The sequence below is a fragment of the Myodes glareolus genome, chromosome 2, assembly GCF_982192425.1.
Source record: "Myodes glareolus chromosome 2, mMyoGla1.1, whole genome shotgun sequence".
Classification (NCBI taxonomy): Eukaryota; Metazoa; Chordata; class Mammalia; order Rodentia; family Cricetidae; genus Myodes; species Myodes glareolus.
In genome coordinates, this window is record NC_142027.1 from 84,916,083 (window position 1) to 84,941,495 (window position 25,413).

General features: G+C 39.9%; 1 protein-coding gene across 1 annotated transcript in view; it reads left to right on the forward strand.

Annotated features, from left to right (window-relative positions):
• The window catches only part of LOC146895556 (uncharacterized), a 71,538-nt gene that overhangs the window by 40,326 nt on the left and 5,799 nt on the right, over positions 1-25,413 (forward strand).

Sequence of the window (25,413 nt, forward strand, 5' to 3'; positions counted from 1 at the left end):
AGAGAAACACATAAACTGATTGTCCAATAACCAATGGACATCCCTGAAAACATATAGAATTGTAACATTCCATGGATAGGTCTCCTTGTATTAGGAACATATGCATATAAAAATTTATGTATAAAAATAGCAATGCATGAATAAAAGACATTAATTTGAAAGAGAACAGAGATTGTGGTATATAGTAGAGTTGGAGGTAGGATACTTTAAGTACAAAATTAATCTTATTATTCTGTACATTTTAATTATATAAAATAAGTAATGTGTTTGTATGCACCCCCTTGTTTCCCTGTTATAATCCCTCCATCTAAAATATTTGCCTTCACAGTTCTGCAAAATTTTTCATCCTCTGTTCATAGTTTTTCTAGATTTAATTCCTGAGAGAAGATATGTGCTATTTGTATTTTAGAGAGTTGTCTAATTCTTTGATTTAATGATACATAGTTGCCTCAATTTTCTTGAGAGGTATGTAATATTTCTATAATTTTATTCATTGATTGATTATCTTGCATTATTTATGCATATTATGTTTTAATTATCCATATATTTAAATATATTGGTGATTATCTAAGCTCATTCCCCAAATCATCAATTATATGAAGTGCAGTGATAGCAATTAAACACAAACTCACGCACACATATATGTGCTTCAGTATAGTGAACTCACTTTGATAAGTATGCTTTTCTAGGAGTGATTCAGCTGGTATGTCTATAGTAAATTTTCTGTCATAACTATCATTATAACATCCACAGTACCTGGGATGTCTTATTTTACAATGACCATAGCATATGTGTTCATTTTTCCCACTTTCTTTGCAGCATTTAGAAAAATTTAGAGTTGGAAAAAAATGTAATCACTAAAATGGCACTCAAAGTTAGAATTATGGAACACTCCAAATATTATTTTACTTTGTGAGAAATGAGTCTGGGACCCAAGAAAATGACCACAAAATCTAGAGTACTTGAGCCAGGTTATAAGTTCTGTTGAAAATGTACTCTAATACAAGTGGTTGCCGTGACTTAACTCTGAGTGGTCAGAGCTAAACCTTATATTACTCCATACCTGGGTACCTCAACATGGTCCCCCTGGTAAGCAGAAAGTACTTGTGAGTAACTAGGGTAACTTTGTACACATATTTGTATTTCATATGTATGTTGTCATTTGAGATACTGTCTCAGATATGCTGATTATGATAATTGTTTTCAGCATGCAGACAATAAAACTCTGCTTTTTATCATCTACCATATACAAAATGCACAAAATGTGTCATGAATGTGAAAATGAGACCTGATACCCTACAAATTCCAAAGGACACAGTAGAGAAAATACTCCGACTCATAAGCACAGGTAAGGGGTTTCTGAATAGGACCCTTGTCCAATAGTACATGAGACCAAATATCAACAAATGGGATCCTATGAAATTAAAACTTTTTATTTCAGCATAAGAAAATATCATTTAAATGGGCCATACAGAATATTAGAAAATCACTGGTGCAATAGTAACCTGAACATTACTGTGTATTTAACTTTCTGCTGATCTAATGAGGCCTGCACTCTAGGTAGGAAATAGTACCTGGTCCTGTGTCCATGGTCAAAAGACCATGGCTGGATGAGCAATATATTTCTTTAAATGATGCCACTGTTGTTACATTGTGTGACAAGAGTAACTTCTTTGTAAATATTTCTACTGATAAATGTCTCCAGCTGTCAACCTTGGTCAGAGGTTCTCCTTTATGTAGTGCACAACAGCAAATGCACAGCATCATAATTTCAAAATGTTGGAGTGTCCCTGAATGCTCATTTCTAAATGGTACCTGTGGACCAACCATTCCCCCTAGACATAGGGGATGTCATGGATGTGGGTCCTTAATGTCCTGCCTGGGTGTGAGGAGGACTGTTGCGACATGCTGTCTTTGAACATGACCCAGCCACTGCTCACTCAAAAAGAGCTGTGATCACCTGCAGCTTCAGGTGATCATGTTTACAACTGACTGTGAACATCTATCTTGAATGGGACAGCAGGAGGAGATAGCCTGCTGGTGGAAGAAAATGCCTCCTAAGCCTTAGTCTCAGTACAGAAAATAAAAAGAAAGCTCAAAGATGGCCATTTGTATTACTTATCAGTTCCCCACTTCCACTCTTTCTTTTTCTGCCTCCCAGGGAAGACTGTGTCATCCCTATTCCCTCAATTTAATGAGTTTATTGAGATTAATACAGGAATATTGGTACACAATTGCTTACAAGAGTATGAACAATGCAAATATGTGGTATCATAAAGGCTCACATCAAAATGGGTGACTCAGCAAAACTAGAACCATGAACCTGTCTGCATGACTTGTTTGCAACTGACTGAGACAGAAGTTCTCATTTCTTCAGTTCTCCTTACTTACCAACTATGGATGCTTGGAAGTAGAAGATCCTTATTAATCTTCTAGTTCATGCCTTCCCATCCATGGTTTAAATGCTTAGTCTTATGAACTCTCTTCCTATTTCCATAGAGCTTTGTGAGACTTAAGGAAATACTCCTACTTAGGGAAGAACACACCTGTTGTAAATCCCATATCAAACAGTGAGTCTGTAAAGCATATATGCTAGCTTTAAAGAATGATTGGTTTAGATTTAGGACTGTATAGTTGCATGCATAAACATGTCTATGCATGTAACAGCAATGAATGAAAAGACAGGTCATAAATGAGAAGCAGAGCAAGGGTTAGTGTAGTGATAGTTTGCCTGGATGAAAAGGAATAGGAAAGTTGCAGAGGTCGCCCTGCAGTGCTGGCTACCCCCTCCCGCCTGCCATCCCAGCTCCCATCCAGGTACGAATTCCTATATTTCTCCCTTCCCCCTAAGGCCATAAAATTTCCCCAGCTCAGCTGCCTTGTGAGCTGGGCCTGCATTGTAAGCTCATCCCGGAAAGAGGGAGTGCCTGTGCTTCAATAGGCTGCCTGAGGAAAGGTGGGCATTCTGTCAGTGAAGTCCCTGCCCAAGAAGGGAACCTAACCCGGTAACAGAAGTTCCAATAGAGAACATTTGAAGTAAGAGATGGGCAGACGCCAAGGCAAGAACTCATCCAACAATCTGAAAAACAACATGAAAACACCAAATCCCAAGGAACCTACAATAGAAGGACTTGAACACCTTAACCCAGAAGAAGTGGAAAAAAGTGCCATTATGAAAGCAATAGAGTCCCTTAAACAGGATATGAATAACCCCCTTAAAGAATTGGATGAGAAATATAACAAAAAGTTTGAAGAAATGAGTATAGAATTAGATGAGAAATATAACAAAAAGTTTGAAGAAATAAGTAAATCCATGAATAAGACCCTGAGAAACCAAGAAAAAATAATGAAACAAGTAAAGGAAAAAGTCCAAGAATTGAAAACTAAAATGGAGTCAATGAAGAAAACACAAACCGAGAACCGGCTGGATATGGAAAACCTAGGTAAACGAACGGAAACTACAGAATCAAGCATAACCAATAGAATACAAAAGATAGAAAAACGAATCTCAGATTCTGAAGATACCATAGAGGAAATAAATGCTCTGGTCAATGAAAATAGCAAATCCAACAAATTCTCTTCACAAAACATTCAAGAAATCTGGGACACAATAAAAAAACCAAATCTAAGAATAATAGGGATTGAAGAAGGAGAAGAACTGCAGATCAAAGGCTCAAAAAACATATTCAACAAAATTATAGAAGAAAACTTCCCCAACCTAAAGAACGATATTTCTATGAAGGTTCAAGAAGCATACAGAACACCGAATAGACTGGATCAGAAAAAAACATCCCCTCGCCATATAATAATCAAAACACAAAACATACAGATTAAAGAAAGAATATTAAGAGCTGCAAAGGAAAAAGGTCAAGTAACTTGTAAAGGTAAACCTATCAGGCTTACACCGGACTTCTCTATGGAAATCATGAAAGCCAGAAGGTCCTGGATAGAGGTACTGCAGAAACTAAGAGACCATGGATGCAAACCCAGACTACTATACCCAGCCAAGCTATTGTTCACTATCAACGGAGAAAACAAAATATTACAGGATAAAAACAAATTTAAACAATACGTAGCTACTAATCCAGCCTTACAGAGAATATTAGAAGGAAAATCACTACCGAAGGAATCCAACATTCCCAACACTGCCTACAATAACTCAGACATCTAGCGACCATTCACAAGCACAAATCAAAGAAGGAAAACACATATATTCTACTACCTAAAAAGAAAAAAAAATGACTGGAGTCAACAACCACTGGTCATTAATATCATTTAATATCAATGGACTCAATTCACCTATAAAGAGGCACAGACTTAGAGATTGGATACGAAAACAGAATCCAACATTCTGCTGTTTACAAGAAACACACCTCAACCACAAAGACAGACACCTACTCAGAGTAAAGTGTTGGGAAAAGGTTTTCCAAGCAAATGGACCTAAGAAACAAGCGGGTGTGGCCATTCTAATATCTAACAAAATCGACGTCAAACTAAAATCAATCAGAAGAAATGGAGATGGACATTTCATACTCATAACTGGAACAATTCATCAGGAGGAAGTCTCAATCCTGAATATCTATGCTCCTAATATAAAGGCACCCACATATGTAAAAGAAACTCTTCTAGAACTCAAGGCAGTCATCAAACCACACACACTAATAGTAGGAGACTTCAACACTCCTCTCTCACCAATGGACAGGTCAATCAGACAGAAACCAAACAGAGAATTAAGAGATTTATTGGAGGTATTGAATCAAATGGACTTAACAGATATCTATAGAACACTCCACCCAAATAGGAAAGAATATACCTTTTTCTCTGCAGCTCATGGAACCTTCTGGAAAATTGACCACATACTCGGTAACAAAGCAAACTTCCACAGATACAAAAAAATATTAGTAACTACCTGTGTCTTGTCAGATCACCATGGACTAAAATTAGAATTCAACAACAATGCTTCCCCCAGGAAGCCAACAAACTCATGGAAGTTGAACAGTCAACTACTAAATCACCCCTGGGTCAAGGAAGAAATAAAGAAAGAAATTAAACTCTTCCTTGAATTTAATGAAAACAAAGACACAACATACTCAAACCTATGGGACACTATAAAAGCAGTGCTAAGAGGAAAGTTCATAGCAATAGGTGCCCAATTAAAGAAAACGGAGAAAGCACACATTGGAGACTTAACAGCACACTTGAAAGATCTAGAAAAAAAAGAAGCTGATTCACCCAGGAGGTCTAGAAGACTGGGAATAATCAAACTGAGGGCTGAAATCAACAAAATAGAAACAGAGAAAACAATCCAAAGAATCAATGAATCAAAAAGCTTGTTCTTGGAGAAAATCAACAAAATTGACAAACCCCTATCCAAATTAATCAAACGGCAGAGAGAGAACATGCAAATTAATAAGATCAGAAATGAAAAGGGGGACATAACCACAGACACAGAGGAAATTCAGAGAATCATTAGATCTTACTATGAAAGTTTATAAGCCACAAAGTTGGAAAATGTAAAAGAAATGGACATTTTTTTAGATAAGTACCATATACCAAAGTTTAACCAAGAACAGGTGAACAATCTAAATAGACCTGTTAGTCGCGAAGAATTAGAAGCTGTTATCAAAAATCTCCCTACCAAAAAAAGCCCAGGACCAGATGGTTTCAATGCAGAATTCTACCAGAACTTCCAGGAAGAGCTAATACCTATACTCCTTAACGTATTCCACAATATAGAAACAGAAGAGTCATTGCCTAACTCCTTTTATGAAGCTACAGTTACCCTAATACCAAAACCACACAAAGACACAACCAAGAAAGAGAATTACAGGCCAATCTCACTCATGAACATCGACGCGAAAATTCTCAATAAAATCCTGGCAAACCGAATCCAGGAACACATTAGAAAAGTTATTCATTATGATCAAGTAGGCTTCATCCCAGAGATGCAGGGCTGGTTCAACATACGCAAATCTATCCAAAGAACTCCTACAGCTGATAAACATCTATGGTAACGTGGCAGGATACAAGATCAACTCCAAAAAATCAGTGGCCCTCCTATACACAAAGGATAAAGAAGCAGAGAGGGAAATCAGAGAAACATCACCTTTCATGATAGCCACAAATAGCATAAAATATCTTGGGGTTACTCTAATCAAGGAAGTCAAAGACCTATTTGACAAGAACTTTAAGTCTTTGAAGAAAGAAATTGAGGAGGATACCAGAAAATGGAAAGACCTCCCCTGCTCTTGGATTGGGAGAATCAACATAGTAAAAATGGCAATTCTACCAAAAGCAATCTATAGATTCAATGCAATCCCCATTAAAATCCCATCAAACTTCTTCACAGACCTTGAGAGAACAATAATCAAGTTTATATGGAAAAACAAAAAACCAGGATAGCCAAAACAATCTTATACAATAAAGGAACTTCAGGAGGCATTACCATCCATGAATTCAAACTCTATTACAGAGCAACAGTATTGAAAACAGCTTGGTAATGGCATAAGAACAGAGAAGTCGAACACTGGAATTGAATAGAAGACCTGAATATTAACCCACAAAACCTATGAGCACCTAATTTTTGACAAGGGAGCTAAAGGTATACAATGGAAGAAGGAAAGCATCTTTAACAAATGGTGCTGGCATAACTGGATGTCAACCTGTAGAAGAATGAAAGTAGATCCATATCTATCACAATGCACAAAAATCAAGTCCAAATGGATTAAGGACCTCAACATTAACCTGTCCACTTTGAACCTGATAGAAGAGAAAGTGGGAAGTAGTCTACAAGATATAGGCACAAGAGGCCTCTTCCTAAGTAGGACCCCAGTAGCACAGACAATAAGAAAAACAATGAAAAAATGGGATCTACTGAAACTGAGAAGCTTCTGTAAAGCAAAGGACACTGTCAGTAAGACAAAAAGGCTTCCTACAGACTGGGAGAAGATCTTCACCAACCCCTCATAAGACAAAGGTCTGATCTCCAAAATATACAAAGAACTCAAGAAACTAGACACTAAAACTCTAATTAACCCAATTAAAAAATGGGGTACTGAACTGAACAGAGAATTCACAACAGATGAACTTCGAATGGCCAGAAGACACTTAAGGTCATGCTCAACCTCCTTAGAGATCAGGGAAATGCAAATCAAAACCACTTTGAGATACCATCTTACACCTGTCAGAATAGCTAAAGTCAAAAACACCAACGATAGCCTATGCTGGAGAGGATGTGGGGTGAGGGGAACACTCATCCATTGTTGGTGGGAATGCAAACTTGTGCAGCCACTGTGGAAATCAGTGTGGCGGTTTCTCAGGAAACTGGGAGTAAACCTCCCTCAGGACCCAGCAATTCCACTCTTGGGAATATACCCAAGAGATTCCCTAGCATACTACAAAAGCATTTGTTCAACTATGTTCATGGCAGCACTATTTGTAATAACCAGAACCTGGAAACAGCCTAGGTGCCCCTCAATAGAAGAATGGTTAAAAAAGGTGTGGAACATATACACATTAGAGTTTTACTCAGCGGTAAAAAATAATGACATCTTGAATTTTGCATGCAAATGGATGGACATAGAAAACGCTTTACTGAGTGAGGTAAGCCAGACCCAAAAAGAGGAACATGGTATGTATTCACTCATAAGTGAATTCTAACCATAATTAAAGGTCTTTGAGCCTATTATTCGTGATCCTAGAGAAGCTAAATAAGAAGACGAACCTGATGAAGATTATTTAGCTATACGCCAGGAGGTAAGAAATAGTCAAGAGTCCCTGCTAACCTCGGGTGCATGCTGGGGAAGTGGGAGGCTTTTTGGAAGGGGAGAGGGTTAGAGAGAAGGGAGTAGGGGAGGAATGGAGAAAGCTCGGTTGACCGGGATGGGGGGAAGGGAGGAAGGATGAATATGGGATCAGGGAAGAATATATTTCAACTAAGGGAGTCATTTTAGGGTTTACAGGAGACTTGATTATATATGGGATCCCAGGTCCAAGGAGAGATCCCCAGATTGTTCTCTGGACAGAGGAGAGGTTGCCTGAACCGGCCTTGGCCCATAACCATACTGATGAATATTTTGCTTATCACCATAGATCCTTCATCTGGCGATGGATGGCGATACAGACGGAGACCCACATTGGAACACCGGACTGAGCCCCCCATGGTCCAAATGAGGAGCAGATGGACAAAGAAAATGAAAAAGGAAATAAGTACTGCAAGGGATGCTAGTACCCACTGATATAAGGGGACGGATCTAATGAGAGTTTACCAAGGCCAGTTGGACTGCGACTGAACGAGGACGTGATCCAACCAAATTCTTTGAATGTGGCGGATTCTCTGAATGTGGCTGGCCTGGAGTCTTTCTGAAAAGCCATTGACAATGACACTGGGACTAGTTTCCTCTGCATATACTGGATTTTTGGGATCCAGTCTGCTTGGATACTCACCTTCTTGGACCTGGAGGGATGGGGGAGGAACTTGAACTTCCCACAGGGCAGGAAACCCTGACTGCCCTTAGGGACTAAGAGGGAAGATGGGGGGAGTGGGAGGGTGTTGGGAAGAGGGGTGTAAATGGAAACTTTTATAATTTAATAAAATTACTTTCAAAAAAAATAAAAATAAAGGCAATTTGCAACAAGCCAGCAATCAACATCAAACTAAATGGAGGGAAGCTCCATTTAAAGTGATAACAGTAAAATCAGGAACAATACAAGGCTGCCATTTCTTTTAGTATATATGCAAAATAGGACTAGAAGTCCACACACCTATGAGCATGTGGTTTTTGACAAGGAAGCCAAAATTTTACAAAGACACAAATAAAACTTCTACAACAAATGATGATGGCATAAGTAAATGTCAACCTGAAGAAAAATGCAAGTAGATCCATATCTATCCCCATGCACAAAAATCAAGTCCAAATAAATCAAAGATCTCACTATAAATCCAGTTACACTGAACTTGATAGAAGAGAAAGTGAGAAGTATCCTTGAATGCATGGTCACAGCAGACCATATCCTAAATATAGTATCAGTAGAATAGATACTGAGAGCAACAATTGATAAATGGCACCTCCTGAAACATGGAAGCTTTTGTAATAAGACAAAAAGGCAGCCTACATACTCAATGGGAAAATATCTTCATCACCTCACATCTGACAGAGGGCTGATCTCCAAAATATATAAAGAACTCAAGAAACCAGACATCAAAATGTCAAATAATCCACTTTAAAATTGGCTCCAGATATAAACAGATAATTCTCAACAGAAGAAACTCAAATGGCTGAAAGACATTTAAGGAATTGCTCAACATCTTTAACCATCAGGGAAATGTCAATCAAAGCAACTCTGAGATGGCATCTTACGTCTGTCAATCTGGCTAAGATCAAAGACATTGATGACAGCATCTGTTAGAGTAAGGGGGAAACTCTCCCACAGCTAGTGAGAGTGAAAAATTTGTTCAGCAACTTTGGAAATCAGTATGGTGGTTTCTCAGAAATTGGGAATCAATCTACCTCAAGACCTAGCAACACAACTCTTGTGCATACAACCAAAAGATGCACAATCATACCACAAGGACATTTACTCAACCGTGTTCATAGCAGAATTATTCATAGTATTCAGAATGTGGAAACAAACTAGATGCCTTTCAACTGAAAAAATAGATGAAGAAAATGTCATACATTTGCTCAATGGGGTATTACTCATTTCTTTTAAAATGACATCTTAAAATTTTGCAGACAAATGGATGGAACTAGAAAAACCATCCTGAGTAAGGCAGCCCAGACCCAGAAAGACAAACAGAGCTTGTATTCACTTGTAAGTGGATATTAGACATACAGTAAAGGATAACCAAACTATAGTCTGTAACTCCAGATATGCAAGGAAACAAGTAGGACCCAACGAGTGATACATATGGAGGGCCCCAGGAAAGGGAAATAGTTAAGATCTTGTGGGTAAACTGAAAGGGGAGGTAAAAGTTAACGAATGGGGAATGGCAACATTGGGTCTTGGGATGGCCAAGTTGGGTGAGGGATGGAAAGGGATAGCAATGAAAGAGATATCTTGAAAGAGGGAGCTATTATGGGGTTAGCAAGAAACCTGGTGCTAGGGAATTTCCCAGGAATCCACAAGGACCCCAGCTAAGACTCCTAGCAATAGTGGAAATGATACCTGAACTGGTCATCCCCGCTAATCAGATTAGTGACTACCCTAATTGAAATCATCAAACCTACATCCAGCAATTGATGGAAGTTGATGCAGGGGTCCACAATCAAACACTGGACTGAGCTGCTGGAGTTCAGTTGAAGAGAAGGAGGAGGGATCATATGAGAAAGGGGGAGGACAAGTTCATGATTGGGAAAACCACAGAAATAGCTGACTGCATCTAGGTGGAGCTCACAGACTCTGGACTGACAGCGGGAGAACATTCATGGGACCAAAATAAGTCCTCTGAAAGTAGTAGACAGTCATGTGACTTGATATTGGAAGAGCTGGCAGTAGGACCAGGGCTTATCTGGGTGCATGAACGGGCTTTCTGGATCCCATTCTCTACAATGGGATAACTTGCTCAGTCTTGATACAGGGAGGGGAGTAACTTGGCCCTGCCTTAGCTTAGTATGTCAGACTTTCTTCATTCACCAAGAGAGACTTTATACCTTCTGAGGTGTAAATGGGGGTGGTATGAGGGATATGTGAGGGTTGGAGAAGGGAAGACAGGGGTAACTGGGGTTGGTATGTAAAATGGAAAAAAATTAAGATATATAAATAGTTAAGGTGTAAAAAAAATAATTGGTTAAAATGGTTTTGCAATCACATTGTCATACAGGGTTGCCCTAGGTAGGCTATTTAAAACAAAACTAAAGGCATGGGATTAGGATTGTTGGAAAGAAGAGAGTAGATCAAGAATCATTTAAGAGGAATGAAGGGAAATATGATCAAAGTAACTGTACTCATTAATGAAATATTCACAGAATTGTAAAATTGTCTATGTTAAGGGTCACAGCTCAATAGAATTAAAATCTGATGTAACCATTTATATTTTGAAAGAAAAGAGTGAGTAAATCTCTGTCAGTGAAATTGAGATTTTGACATTGGACTAGAAACATTTTTTCTGCAAACCCATATCATAGGCCTGGCTCTGTTAATTCTCTGTTAAACCTGTGCTTTAAATTGCCTTCTTTTTCCTTCCTTTTACATAAAGGAATTACATAAAGCCTGTGATTCTTCTTGCACAATTCCACAAATGTTTTCCTCACTTTCAGGGAACAGTCATATTAAGTGTCATTTCATATTATTTTTTTCAGTGAATAAATATTTGACTGTGAAGTACCCTAGAACCTGACTGAAATGTGGGAAGTATGTGACTCAGTTACTTAATTTTATTTTGATTTTTGAGACAAGGTTTCTTTGTGTTGCTTTAGAGCCTATTTTGGAACTTGCTCTATAGAGCAGGCTGGCCTGATATTAGTTACTTAATTTTAAGAAAAATTCATCAATGCTTCTGTATTCCCTGTGGGCTCTGTAATTATTTTTGGATACCTTCTATATTATGGTTTTTATTCTGTGAAGAGATACTATAACCACAGCAACTCTAATGAAGGAAAACTTTAGTAGGTTCAGAGGTTTATAGTCCATTATCATCATTGCAGAGCATGGAGGCAGGCAGGTAGACATGGTCCTTTAGAAGGAACTGAAAATCGAGAAGAAACTACATTAATCCTACAGGGAAGAAAATGTGCTCTGAAATACCAGACATGGCTTGTGTATACGACACCTCAAAGCTCTTCCACATCATAAACTACATACCCAATAAGGCACAGTCCTAATATTATAAATCCATATGAGCTTATAGGGCCAATTACATCCAATAAACACACCTCCAAAATACCCTTAGAAAGGAGAATGAACATCTTTACAGTGTCTCTAACAGAAGATGTTTTTGAAGAGGAGAGCACTTTTTTTTTTATAGGAAAGCATAATCATTTGGCTGACAAATAAGAAGTTTAGAAGAAACACAGTAAATGCAGAGGAAAAACTACTTTTTCCTTTTACACATCTTAGGTTCTTGTTGGGGATTCCACAACATAACAAGCTTAAGAAGAGAAAAGCGTGAAGCCTTACCTATCACAAGCTTTCACAACAACAGAGCCTTCCTGAGGAAGGGAAGCCTTCAACAGTGCTTAGACCTGAGATTTTCTACCACAGTAGATGGTAAGTAAAACATTATAGAGCATGGGAAAAAATAAAACCAAGAAGAGTCAAACATGGGAATGTAAATAAAGAGGGCTTTTTGCTCATGTACTCTGTGTGTGCCTTCTAACATGAGGGGCCTGCTTATTGGAGTTTCTGTCCTGCCCATTACCCAACAGCCAGCAAGCCCCAAAGAAAATTACGCAGAGGTCTCCATAAGATTATAAACTTCTTGGCCCATTGGCTCAGACTTCTTATTACCTCTTATCACTTACATTAACACATTATTCTTTTGTATGTTAGCCATATAGCTCAGTATCTTTCTCTCAGGGATAGCTCACATCCTGCTTCTTTGGTGATCTGGGCAAAAGTGTGGGAAGAGCTTTTTAAATAAATACCTTTTTTATAAACATTTATAAACAAATATATTATAGAAGCATTTATAAACAAATATCTTTTAGCACCTTTTCCTCCTTCCTCAGCATTCAAATGATTCAAAGAGAGCATAATAGCATACAGTATCAAGATTCTCTGTGTATTTTCCATCTTTTTGTGGCTTTATTTTAAACTCTATTTCTTTCATTTTTAATTTTTGGCTTTTTGAGACAGGGTTTCTGTGTATTTTTTTCATGGAACTCACTTTGTAGGCCAGGTTGGCCTCGAACTCACAGAGGTCCAATTACCTCTGCCTCTCAAGTGCTGGGAATAAAGGTGTGTGCCACCATTGCCCACCGGGTGCCCTTCTGTAGCTTGACGGCTGGATTCTTGGGGTTTCTGTCTCACCCGATACCCCAAAGCTGGCAAGCCAAAAAAGAAAATCACACAGAGTCTCCATTAGGCTGTAAACTGATTGGTCCATTAGCTCAGGCATCTTATGAGCTCTTATCACATATATTAACCCATTATTCTTATCTATGTTAGCCGTATGGCTCAGTACCTTTTTCAGCGGGCCAGGTCACATCTTGCTTCTGCGGTGATCTGGGCAGGAGTGCAGGAAGAGCTTCCTACTTTGCAGAATACTCCTGTTCTAATCACCCTGCCTCTACTTCCTGTCTGGTTGACCCACTTATATTTCCTGCCTTGCCAATCAGAATTTATTTAAAATATGATTGGCAGATTACAGACAATTCTCCTGTACCAGCCTTCATCAGTCTTCAGATATGAAGCTGCTCTTACATCCACAGAGGAACATGTGATGCTTCTGACCTGCTTGAGGAAATAGTCAGAAAACCCTTACTTTTTAAAATTAATAATATTTTCTTTTCCTTTCCATTATTCTTTTTAAAACAAAACAATCATTTTTCATTTTACATACCAATCCCAGTTCTCATTTCCACCTTTCTTCCATTCTCTCCACCTTACGCATCCCAGCGCACCTCCCATCTACTCCTCAGAGAGGATAAGGCACATTGCTTTGTGGAAGATCCAAGACCCTCCCTACTATATCTAGGCTGAGTAAACTATCCATCCAAAGAGAATATCCATCCAAAGAGAAAAGATTCCAAAAAAGACAGTAAAAACAGTAGCGACACATCCTGATGCCACTACCACTGGCCCTGAAGTCTGCCCCAGCATGCAATCGTCAAACACATTTAGAGAGACAAGTTTGGAACTATGCTGGTTCCTTCCCTGTTCTACCAGCATTTTTTCAGCTCCCATTAGTTAGTGTAAACTGTTTCAGTGGGTGTCCATATCATGGTCTTGCCCTCTTTGCTCATATTCTCATTTCTCCCACTCTTCAACTGGACTTTGGGAGCTCAGTCCAGTGCTCCTAAGTGGGTCTCTGTCTCTGTATTCATCAGATGCTGGATGAAGCTTCTATGATGATGTTGAAGATATTTATCAGTCTGAATACAGGGCAAAGCTAGTCAGGCCCACTCTCCTCTGCTGCTTAAGTCTTAGCTGGGGTCATCATTGTGGATTCCTGGGAATTTCTCTAAAGCCAGTTTTCTTGCTACCTGCATAATGGCTCCCTCAATCAAGATAACTCTTTCCTTGCTCTCAGCGTTGTTCTTCCTCCATCTCCACTATCCTATTCCCTCAAGTTCTCCTCTTCCCTCCCCTTCTCCATTCCTCTCCTCCTATTCCCTTCATGCCCTCCCTACTCCACCACACCCATGCTCCAAATTTTGTCAGGTAATCTTGTCTTTTTCCCCTTTCCAGATGGATCTTTGTATTTCTAAGAGTTCATCTTGATGCTTAGCTTCTCTAACTTCATGGACTGTAGGCTCCATATCCTTTTATTTACAGCTAGTATCCACTTATGGGTGACTACATATAATGTTCATCTTTCTGGGTCTGAGTTGCTTCACTTAGGATGGTTTTCTCTAGTTCCATTCATTTGCATGCAAATCTCAAGATGTCATTGTTATTTACCACTGAGAGGTACTCTGATTTTTTTTATATTTTTTATGGTTTATTTAGCTTTATTTTATTTTATGTGCATTGGTGTGAAGGTGTCAGATTCCCCGGAACTGGGTTTTCAGACAGTTGTGAGCTGCCATGTGGGTGCTGGGAATTGAACCCGGGTCCTCTGGAAGACCAGTCAGTGCTCTTAACCGCTGAGCCATCTCTCAAGCCCCGGTACTCTGATGTTTAAATGTGCTACATTTTCTTAATCCATTGCTCAGTTGAGAAGAATCTAGATTGTTTCCAGGATCTGGCTATTACACATAATGCTGCTATAAGCATAGTTGAACAAATGTCCTTTAGTATGATTAAGCATCTTTTGAATATATACCCAAGAGTGTATTGCTGGGTCCTGAGGTAGGTTGATTTTCAATTTTCTGAGAAACAACCAAAGTGATTTCCAGAGTGTTTGTACAAGTTTGCAATCCCACCACCAATGAAGGAGTGTTCCCTTACTATACATCCTTTCCTGCATAAGCTATCATTGGTGTTTTTTATCTTTGCCATTCTGCCTGGTTCAAGATGGGTTCTCAGAGTTGTTTTGATGGCATTTCTGTAATGACTAAGGAAACTAGACATTTCTTTAAGTGTCTTTCAGCCATTTGAGATTATCTGTTTAGATTTCTCCATTGTGTTATGTATCCCATATTTAATTGGATTATTTGGAAATTTGATGTCTAATATCTTGAGTTTTTATATATTGTGGAAATCATTCATTCCTTTGTCTGATGTCGGGTTGGTGAAGATCTTTTCTCATTCAGTAGGCTGCCATTTGTTCTTACTGACTGAGCCCTTGCTAGGCTGTATGAGCAGCTTCAGGGGATGAGCAGACTCCATTCTCACATTCATTCTTGTGCTCAAAATACTTGTCTAGTCACCATGTTTTCAGGTAGCATATTCTGAGCAGCACCAAATATGAAATGAAGGCAAAGGTCTGGGTATAATTTCTGAGTTGCATTCGTGTATGATCCTGAAATGCAACATGTAGTACAATTATGAATTTAAACATTAACCTTAGTATACTCTGTTTTGTGTACATCATTTTGAATCATCTTTTCAGTGATTCTTGTTCAAGGAATATTTGAAGACTGAATTATACATATCACTGGAATAATTTTGACGAAATCTTTAAGACTTTAGTATTTCAAAGGTTAACTTCTGAAGTACCTTGGAAAATTTAATTTGACACTTGTAATAACATTACATTTAAATGTGTGTAAAGTCTATAACTATTTAAATCCTAAAACCTCGACAGCATTAATAACCAATAGATTTAAACAGAAAAATGCATGGGGAACACTGGACAGATTGTCAGAGGCATAATGCCAAGAAGGAGCATGCCATTTCCTTAATTCACATTGGAATCTTCCTTGGTGCTTTTTTTATATTCAGTGGTGGTTTCCATTAAGAAATCACTTACATACATAGCAATGTAGCTTTCCAGGTACCTTCCCTGAGACACAGGGGAAACTCTTCAGCACCTCCTTTTTGCAATCCAGAGATCCCTCATTACTTAGACTCTCATTAATTATAATTTAATACTTCACCATGTATGGAGGTCAAGACTCATTTTCCAAACATTTTTAAGGGATGGTTCTTCCTCTCTGAAGATCTCTAATTAAGGTGAAAAATGAAAGATACTAAGAAATAAGCTCATGTTGATGTGGAAGGAAGTTCAGTTTCATGAAGTCAATGAATACCTCAGGAAAGATCCACAGGGCAGTTAAAATATGTGGCCGTGATGGGGATTGTGAGTATCCTATCAGACCAAAGATAAGTCACATGGGCAATGATGAAAATTTCCCCCAAACTGCAGCAGAATACATTCCATCAATCATGATGTTAGCAAAGGTGAGATCACCTAGTGACAGAACAGGCTGGAGACACCTAAGGACAGGGCATCCACAGGAGAGCGCTCATACACCAAGAACAAACACTCTCAGGAAGTGTGATGGCCCATTCCTACACTCAAATAAAAGATGATGGGCTGTAGAGACTCAGAAGCCTTAGAAATGCTTGAAGGCCCCTGTCCTGCATGTTGTTCTGAGGTAAAATGTGAGATCCTCCAGCTTTGGCCAGCAGACTTTACTCTCCCTGTTATCAGTGATCCAATAACAAAAGAAATCCAGTGTGCTGATGTACAGTACTGAAACTGAAACCTCATTCATCCCTCTCTCCTTCCTTCCCACTCAGAGTCAAGCAGAGGGGCCCCTACACAGCAGCTGCAGGGTTAACCATTATTGGCTCTCTGACAAAGTAACCATCAGAAATCCTAGACTCTGAGTCTACTCTTTAGTAACAGAGAGAAGCAGGATAGATCCATTACCTCCGCAGAGCTCTGAGATCCAGTGTCCCACCATGAAAAACCAAGCTGAAGCCTTCCATCATCAAGAAGCTGCCAACTCCCTACACAGGACTCAGTGCATTTTCCCCAGAACCATTTATTTCTTGATGTGTGACACTGAGGTTGAAGGCCAGCTTCCTTCTGCTTCCCTTTAGTCTCTTTATGCTCTCCCTTTTGTCTCTCAAACAGCATACTCAGTCTTGCCTACATGGCTTTGACCAAAACCTGTAGGCAATGAACAGATGCCACAGCCGCAGTTGGTGTTGCCACAGCACTGGTGACATCGCAAAGAATGCCATGGCTCTCCAGGATACAATAGAATGTGCTGGGAGGGGTCTGCTGCTTCCCACGGTACAGCCCTTACCTCTCTGGCTGATTTTCTCACTCCAAAAATGACCTGAAACCAAGGTACCATATCAGGAGCCTCTCTGATGTCAGAGAGGAAGCTCTTTGTCACATCCTTCATCCAAAACCAGAGACCTAGCTCCCTGCTTCATCAGACACCTTATCTGTGTGGAGTTGAAGGCTCACTTTCAAAGCACTGTGCAGGAATGGTTCCTCCTTTTTTTAATATCCATACTGAGTAAGATGAGAAACTAATGATCCTGAGAAATTAGGTCAGGATGATGGGGATTAGGAGGGATGAGTCCTCTGAAGTGAACAGCATCTGGGGAAGATCCTCAGACTTTTAGAAATTGGTGGGTTCCAAACAAAGAGAAATCATACAGGTAGTGATAAAAATTTCCTCTGGAGTCTCTTCCCCCCTTCCCCTTGGGGCCACAAGATCTCCCCAGAGCAGCTCCCTTGCACACTGGGCCTGGACTGTGGGTGCAGCCTGGCAGGGGCAGTTCCTGGGCTTTGATAGCCTGCCTGAGGACAGGCGGGCCCTGTGTCAACTCAGGCACATTCAGGCCAGCAAGAGGCAGTAAATTTCTAGCAGACATCCTTTAGAGGAGGGGTGAATTTGCTCCTGGCCCGAGGGCTTTGGCTAGGAGGAATTCAGACTTTCCCCCGCCCCCGTCAACATTCCTGGTCACCCTGCAGTGGTAGCTCCACCCTGCGGAGCTCTCCCGAATCCCATCCCAGCCTTCATCCAGGTAAACCTTCCTCTCTTCCCCCCTTCCCTCTGGGGCCACAAGACCTCCCCAGAGCAGCTCCCTTGCATGATGGGCCTGGGTTGTGGGTGCAGCCTGGCAGGGGCAGTTCCTGTGCTTTGATAGCCTGTCTAAGGACAGGCGAGCCCTGTGTCAGCTCAGCCACATTCAGGCCAGCAAGAGGCAGTAAACTTCTAGCAGTCATCCATTGGAGGAGGGGTGAGTTTGCTCTTGGCCCGAGGGCTTCAGGTAGGACTGCCTGAGGAAATGTAGGCCTTCTATCAGTGAAGTCCCTGCCCTACAAGGGAACCTGACCTGGTACCAGAATATCCAATAGGGAGCATTTGAAGGAAGAGATGGGCAGACGCCAAGGCAAGAACTCCTCCAACAATCTAAAAAACAACATAAAAACACCAGATCCCAACGAACCTACAATAGAAGGACTTGAACCTATTAATTCAGAAGAAGTGGGAAAAAGTGCCATTATGAAAGCAATAGAGTCCCTTAAACAGAATATGAATAACTCCCTTAAAGAACTGGATGAGATGTACAACATAAAGATTGAAAAAATGAGTAAGGAAATGAATGAGAAGTATAACAAAAAGTTCGAAGAAATGAGTAAATCCGTGAATGATACACTGGGAAACCAAGAAAAAACAATCAAACAGGTAATGGAAACAGTTCAAGAATTGAAAACTGAAATTGAGGCAATTAAGAAAACACAAAATGAGGGCCGGCTGGATAGGGAAAATCTAGGTAAACGAACAGAGACTACAGAATCAAGCATAACCAATAGGACACAAGAGAGGGAAGAACGAATCTCAGAGTCTGAAGATACCATAGAGAAAATAAATGATCTGATCAAAGAAAACAGCAAATCCAACAAATTCTCATCACAAAACATTCAAGAAATCTGGGACACAATAAAAAAACCAAATCTAAGAATAATTGGGATTGAAGAAGGAGAAGAATTGCAGATCAAAGGCCCAAAAAATATATTCAACAAAATTATAGAAGGAAACTTTCCCAACCTAAAGAATGATATTCCTATAAAAGTTCAAGAAACATACAGAACACCGAATAGACTTGATGAAAAAAAATCCCCTCACCATATAATAATCAAAACACAAAACATACAGATTAAAGAAAGAATATTAAGAGCTTCAAAGGAAAAAGGTCAAGTGAGAACATGCAAATTATAAGATCAGAAATGAAAAGGGGGACATAACAACAGACACAGAGGAATTTCAGGAAATCATTAGATCTTACTACGAAAGTTTATATGCCACAAAGATGGAAAATGTAAAAGAAATGGACATTTTTATAGACAAGTACCATATACCAAAGTTGAACCAAGACCAGGTGAACAATATAAATAGACCTGTCAGCCGTGAAGAATTAGAAGCTGTTATCAAAAATCTCCCTACCAAAAAAAGCCTAGGACCTGATGGTTTCAATGCAGAATTCTACCAGAACTTCCAGGAAGAGCTAATACCTATACTCCTTAATGTATTTCACAATATAGAAACAGAAGAATCATTGCCAAACTCTTTTTATGAAGCTACAGTTACCCTGATACCAAAACCACACAAAGACACAACCAAGAAAGAGAATTACAGACCAATCTCACTCATGAACATTGACGCAAAAATATTCAATAAAATACTGGCAAACCGAATCCAAGAATACATTAGAAAAATCATCCATTATGATCAAGTCGGCTTCATTCCAGAGATGCAGGGCTGGTTCAACATTCGCAAATCTATCAATGTAATCCATCATATAAATAAACTGAAAGAAAAAAACCATATGATCATCTCACTAGATGCTGAAAAAGCATTTGACAAAATTCAACACCCATTTATGATAAAGGTGTTGGAGAGACTGGGGATACAAGGATCATACCTAAATATAATAAAAGCAATATACAGCAAGCCGACAGCTAACATCAAACTGAAGGGAGAGAAACTCAAAGCCTTTCCACTAAAATCAGGAACGCGACAAGGCTGTCCACTCTCTCCATACCTCTTCAATATAGTGCTTGAAGTTCTAGCAATAGCAATAAGACAACATAAGGAGATCAAGGGGATTCAAATTGGAAAGGATGAAGTCAAACTTTCGTTATTTGCTGACGATATGATAGTTTACATAAGTGACCCCAAAAACTCTATCAAAGAACTCCTACAGCTGATAAACACCTTTAGTAACGTGGCAGGATACAAGATCAACTCCAAAAAATCAGTGGCCTTCCTATACACAAAGGATAAAGAAGCAGAGAGGGAAATCAGAGAAACATCACCTTTCATGATAGCCACAAATAGCATAAAATATCTTGGGGTTACTCTAACCAAGGAAGTGAAAGACCTATTTGACAAAAACTTTAAGTCTTTGAAGAAAGAAATTGAGGAGGATACCAGAAAATGGAAAGACCTCCCCTGCTCTTGGATTGGGAGAATCAACATAGTAAAAATGGCAATTCTACCAAAAGCAATCTATAGATTCAATGCAATCCCCATCAAAATCCCATCAAACTTCTTCACAGACCTTGAGAGAACAATAATCAAGTTTATATGGCAAAACAAAAAACCCAGGATAGCCAAAACAATCTTATACAATAAAGGAACTTCAGGAGGCATTACCATCCCTGACTTCAAACTCTATTATAGAGCTACAGTATTGAAAACAGCTTGGTATTGGCATAAGAACAGAGAAATCGACCTTTGGAATCGAATAGAAGACCCGGATATTAACCCACAAACCTATGAGCACCTAATTTTTGACAAGGGAGCTAAAGGTATACAATGGAAGAAGGAAAGCATCTTTAACAAATGGTGCTGGCATAACTGGATGTCAACCTGTAAAAAAATGAAAGTAGATCCATATCTATCACCATGCACAAAAATCAAGTCCAAATGGATTAAAGACATCAACATTAATCCGTCCACTCTGAACCTGATAGAAGAGAAAGTGGGAAGTAGTCTACAAGATATAGGCACAGGAGTCCTCTTCCTAAGTAGGACCCCAGCAGCACAGACAATAAGAGAAACAATGAATAAATGGGATCTACTGAAACTGAGAAGCTTCTGTAAAGCAAAGGACACTGTCAGTAAGACAAAAAGGCTGCCTTCTGACTGGGAGAAGATCTTCACCAACCCCTCATCAGACAAAGGTCTGATCTCCAGAATATACAAAGAACTCAAGAAACTAGGCACTAAAACTCTAATTAACCCAATTAAAAAATGGGGTACTGAACTTAACAGAGAATTCACAACAGATGAACTTCGAATGGCCAGAAGACACTTAAGGTCATGCTCAACCTCCTTAGCGATCAGGGAAATGCAAATCAAAACCACTTTGAGATACCATCTTACACCTGTCAGAATAGCTAAAGTTAAAAACACCAATGATAGCCTATGCTGGAGGGGATGTGGAATGAGGGGAACACTCATCCATTGTTGGTGGGAATGCAAACTTGTGCAGCCACTTTGGAAATCAGTGTGGCGGTTTCTCAGGAAACTGGGAGTCAACCTCCCTCAGGACCCAGCAATTCCTCTCTTGGGAATATACCCTAGAGATGCCCAAACATACTACAAAAGCGTTTGTTCAACTATGTTCATAGCAGCACTATTTGTAATAGCCAGAACCTGGAAACAGCCTAGGTGCCCCTCAATAGAAGAATGGTTAAAAAAGGTGTGGAACATATACACATTAGAGTTTTACTCAGCGGTAAAAAATAATGACATCTTAAATTTTGCATGCAAATGGATGGACATAGAAAACGCTTTACTGAGTGAGGTAAGCCAGACCCAAAAAGAGGAACACGGTATGTATTCACTCATAAGTGGATTCTAACCATAATTAAAGGTCTTTGAGCCTATTATTCGTGATCCTAGAGAAGCTAAATAAGAAGACGAACCTGATGAAGATTATTTACCTATCCGCCAGGAGGTAGGAAATAGTCAAGAGTCCCAGGTAACCTTGGGTGCATGGGGGGGGTGGGAGGGTTGTTGGAAGGGGAGAGGGTTAGAGAGAAGGGAGTAGGGGAGGAATGGAGAAAACTCGGTTGACCGGGATGGGGGGAAGGGAGGAAGGATGAATGTAGGATCAGGGAAGAATATATTTCAACTAAGGGAGTCATATTAGAGTTTACAGGAAACTTGATTATATATGGGATCCCAGGTCCAAGGAGAGATCCCCAGATTGTTCTCTGGACAGAGGAGGGGGTGCCTGAACCAGCCTTTGCCCGTGACCATACTGATGAATATTTTGCTTATCACCATAGATCCCTCACCTGGCGATGGATGACGATACAGATGGAGGCCCGCGTTGGAGCACCGAACTGAGCCCCCCAAGTTCCAAACGAGGAGCAAAAGGAGGAAGAAAATGACGAAGGACTGCGAGGGATACTATCACCCACTGATACAAGGGGTCGGATCTAATGAGAGTTTACCAAGGCCAGATGGACCGTGACTGAACGAGCATGTGATCCAACCAGATTCTCTGAATGTGGTTGGATTTTCTGAATGTGGCTGGCCTGCAGTCTTTCCGAGAAGCCATTGACAATGACACTGGGACTGGTTTCCTCTGCATATACTGGATTTTTGGGATCCAGTCTGTTTGGATGCTCACCTTCCTGGACCTGGAGTGAGGGGGGAGGAACTTGGACTTCCCACAGGGCAGGAGACCCTGACTTCCCTTGGGGACAAAGAGGGAGGAGGAGAGGGAGGGGGGGAGTGGGAGGGCGTTGGGAGGAGGGGCGTAAATGGAAACTTTTTATAATTTAATAAAATTACTAAAAGAAAAAAAAAAAAAAAAAAAAAAAGAAAAAAACCATATGATCATTTCATTGGATGCTGAAAAAGCATTTGACAAAATTCAACACCCCTTTATGATAAAGGTGTTGGAGAGATTGGGTATACGAGGATCATACCTAAATATAATAAAAGCAATACATAGCTACCAACAGCTAACATCAAATTGAACGGAGAGAAACTCAAAGCCATTCCACTAAAATCAGGAACACGACAAGGCTGTCCACTCTCTCCATACCTCTTCAATATAGTGCTTGAAGTTCTAGCAATAGCAATAAGACAACATAAGGGGATCAAGGGGATTCGAATTGGAAAGGATGAAGTTAAACTTTCGTTATTTGCAGACGATATAATAGTGCACATAAGCGACCCCAAAAACTCCACCAAAGAACTCCTACAACTGATAAACACCTTTAGTAATGTGGCAGGATACAAGATCAACTCAAAAAATTGGATAAAGAAGCAGAGAGGGAAATCAGAGAAACGTCACCTTTCAGGATAGCCACAAATAGCATAAAATATCTTGGGGTAACTCTAACCAAGGAAGTGAAAGACCTATTTGACAAGAACTTTAAGTCCTTGAAGAAAGAAATTGAGGAGGATGCCAGAAAATGGAAAGACCTCCCTTGCTCTTGGATTGGGAGAATCAATAGTAAAAATGGCAATTCTGCCAAAAGCAATCTATAGATTCAATACAATTCCCATCAAAATCCCACCAAACTTCTTCACAGACCTTGAGAGAACAATTATCAAGTTTATATGGAAAAACAAAAAAACCCAGGATAGCCAAAACAATCTTATACAATAAAGGAACTTCTGGAGGCATTACCATCCCTGAATTCAAACTCTATTACAGAGCAACAGTGTTGAAAACAGCTTGGTATTGGCATAACACCAGAGAAGTCTACCTATGGAATCAAATAGAAGACCCAGGTATTAACCCACAAACTTATGAACATCTGATTTTTGACAAGGGAGCTAAAGGTATACAATGGAAGAAGGATAGCATCTTTAACAAATGGTGCTGGCATAACTGGATGTCAACCTGTAGAAGAATGAAAATAGATCCATATCTATCACCATGCACAAAACTCAGGTCCAAATGGATTAAAGACATCAACATTAATTCGTCCACTTTGAACCTGATAGAAGAGAAAGTGGGAAGTAGTCTACAAGATATAGGCACAGGAGACCACTTCCTAAGCAGAATCCCAGGAGTGCTTCTGTAAAGCAAACGACACTGTTAGTAAGACAAAAAGGCTACCTTCTGACTGGGAGAAGATCATCAGACAAAGGTCTGATCTCCAAAATATACAAAGAACTCAAGAAACTAGACACTAAAACTCTAATTAACCCAATTAAAAAATGGGGTACTGAACTGAACAGAGAATTCACAACAGATGAACTTCGAATGGCCAGAAGACACTTAAGGTCATGCTCAACCTCCTTAGCGATCAGGGAAATGCAAATCAAAACCACTTTGAGATATCATCTTACACCTGTCAGAATAGCTAAAGTCAAAAACACCAATGATAGCCTATGCTGGAGAGGATGTGGAATGAGGGGAACACTCATCCATTGTTGGTGGGAATGCAAACTTGTGCAGCCACTGTGGAAATCAGTGTGGCGGTTTCTCAGGAAACTGGGAGTCAACCTCCCTCAGGACCCAGCAATTCCACTCTTGGGAATATACCCAAGAGATTCCCTAACATACTACAAAAGCATTTGTTCAACTATGTTCTTAGCAGCACTATTTGTAATAGCCAGAACCTGGAAACAACCAAGGTGCCCCTCAATAGAAGAATGGTTAAATAAGGTGTGGAACATATACACATTAGAGTTTTACTCAGTGGTAAAAAAACAATGACATCTTGAATTTTGCATGCAAATGGATGGAAATAGAAAACGCTTTACTGAGTGAGGAAAGCCAGACCCAAAAAGAGGAACACGGTATGTATTCATTCATAAGTGGATTCTAACCATAATTAAAGGTCTTTGAGCCTATTATTCGTGATCCTAGAGAAGCTAAATAAGAAGGTGAACCTGATGAAGATTATTTAGCTATCCTCCAGGAGATATGAAATAGACAAGAGTCCCAGGTAACCTCGGGTGCATGGGGGGGGGTGGGAGGGTTGTTGGAAGGGGAGAGTGTTAGAAAGAAGGGAGTAGGGGAGGAATGGGGAAAGCTCCGTGGACTGGTATGGGGGAAGGGAGGAAGGATGAATATGGGATGAGGGAAGGTTATATTTCAACTAAGAGAGTCATTTTAGGGTTTACAGGAGACTTGATTACATATGGGATCCCAGGTCCAAGGAGAGATCCCCAGATTGTTCTCTGGACAGAAGAGAGGGTGCCTGAACCGGCCTTGGCCCATAACCATTCTGATGAATATTTTGCTTATCACCATAGATCCTTCATCTGGCGATGATGGAGACAGAGACAGAGACCCACATTGGAACACTGGACTTAACTCCCTAGGTCCAAACGAGAAGCAGAAGGAAAGAGAACGTGAGCAAAGAAGGCAAGACCAGAGGGAACCTTCATCTGAAGATGGATGGCGATACAGATG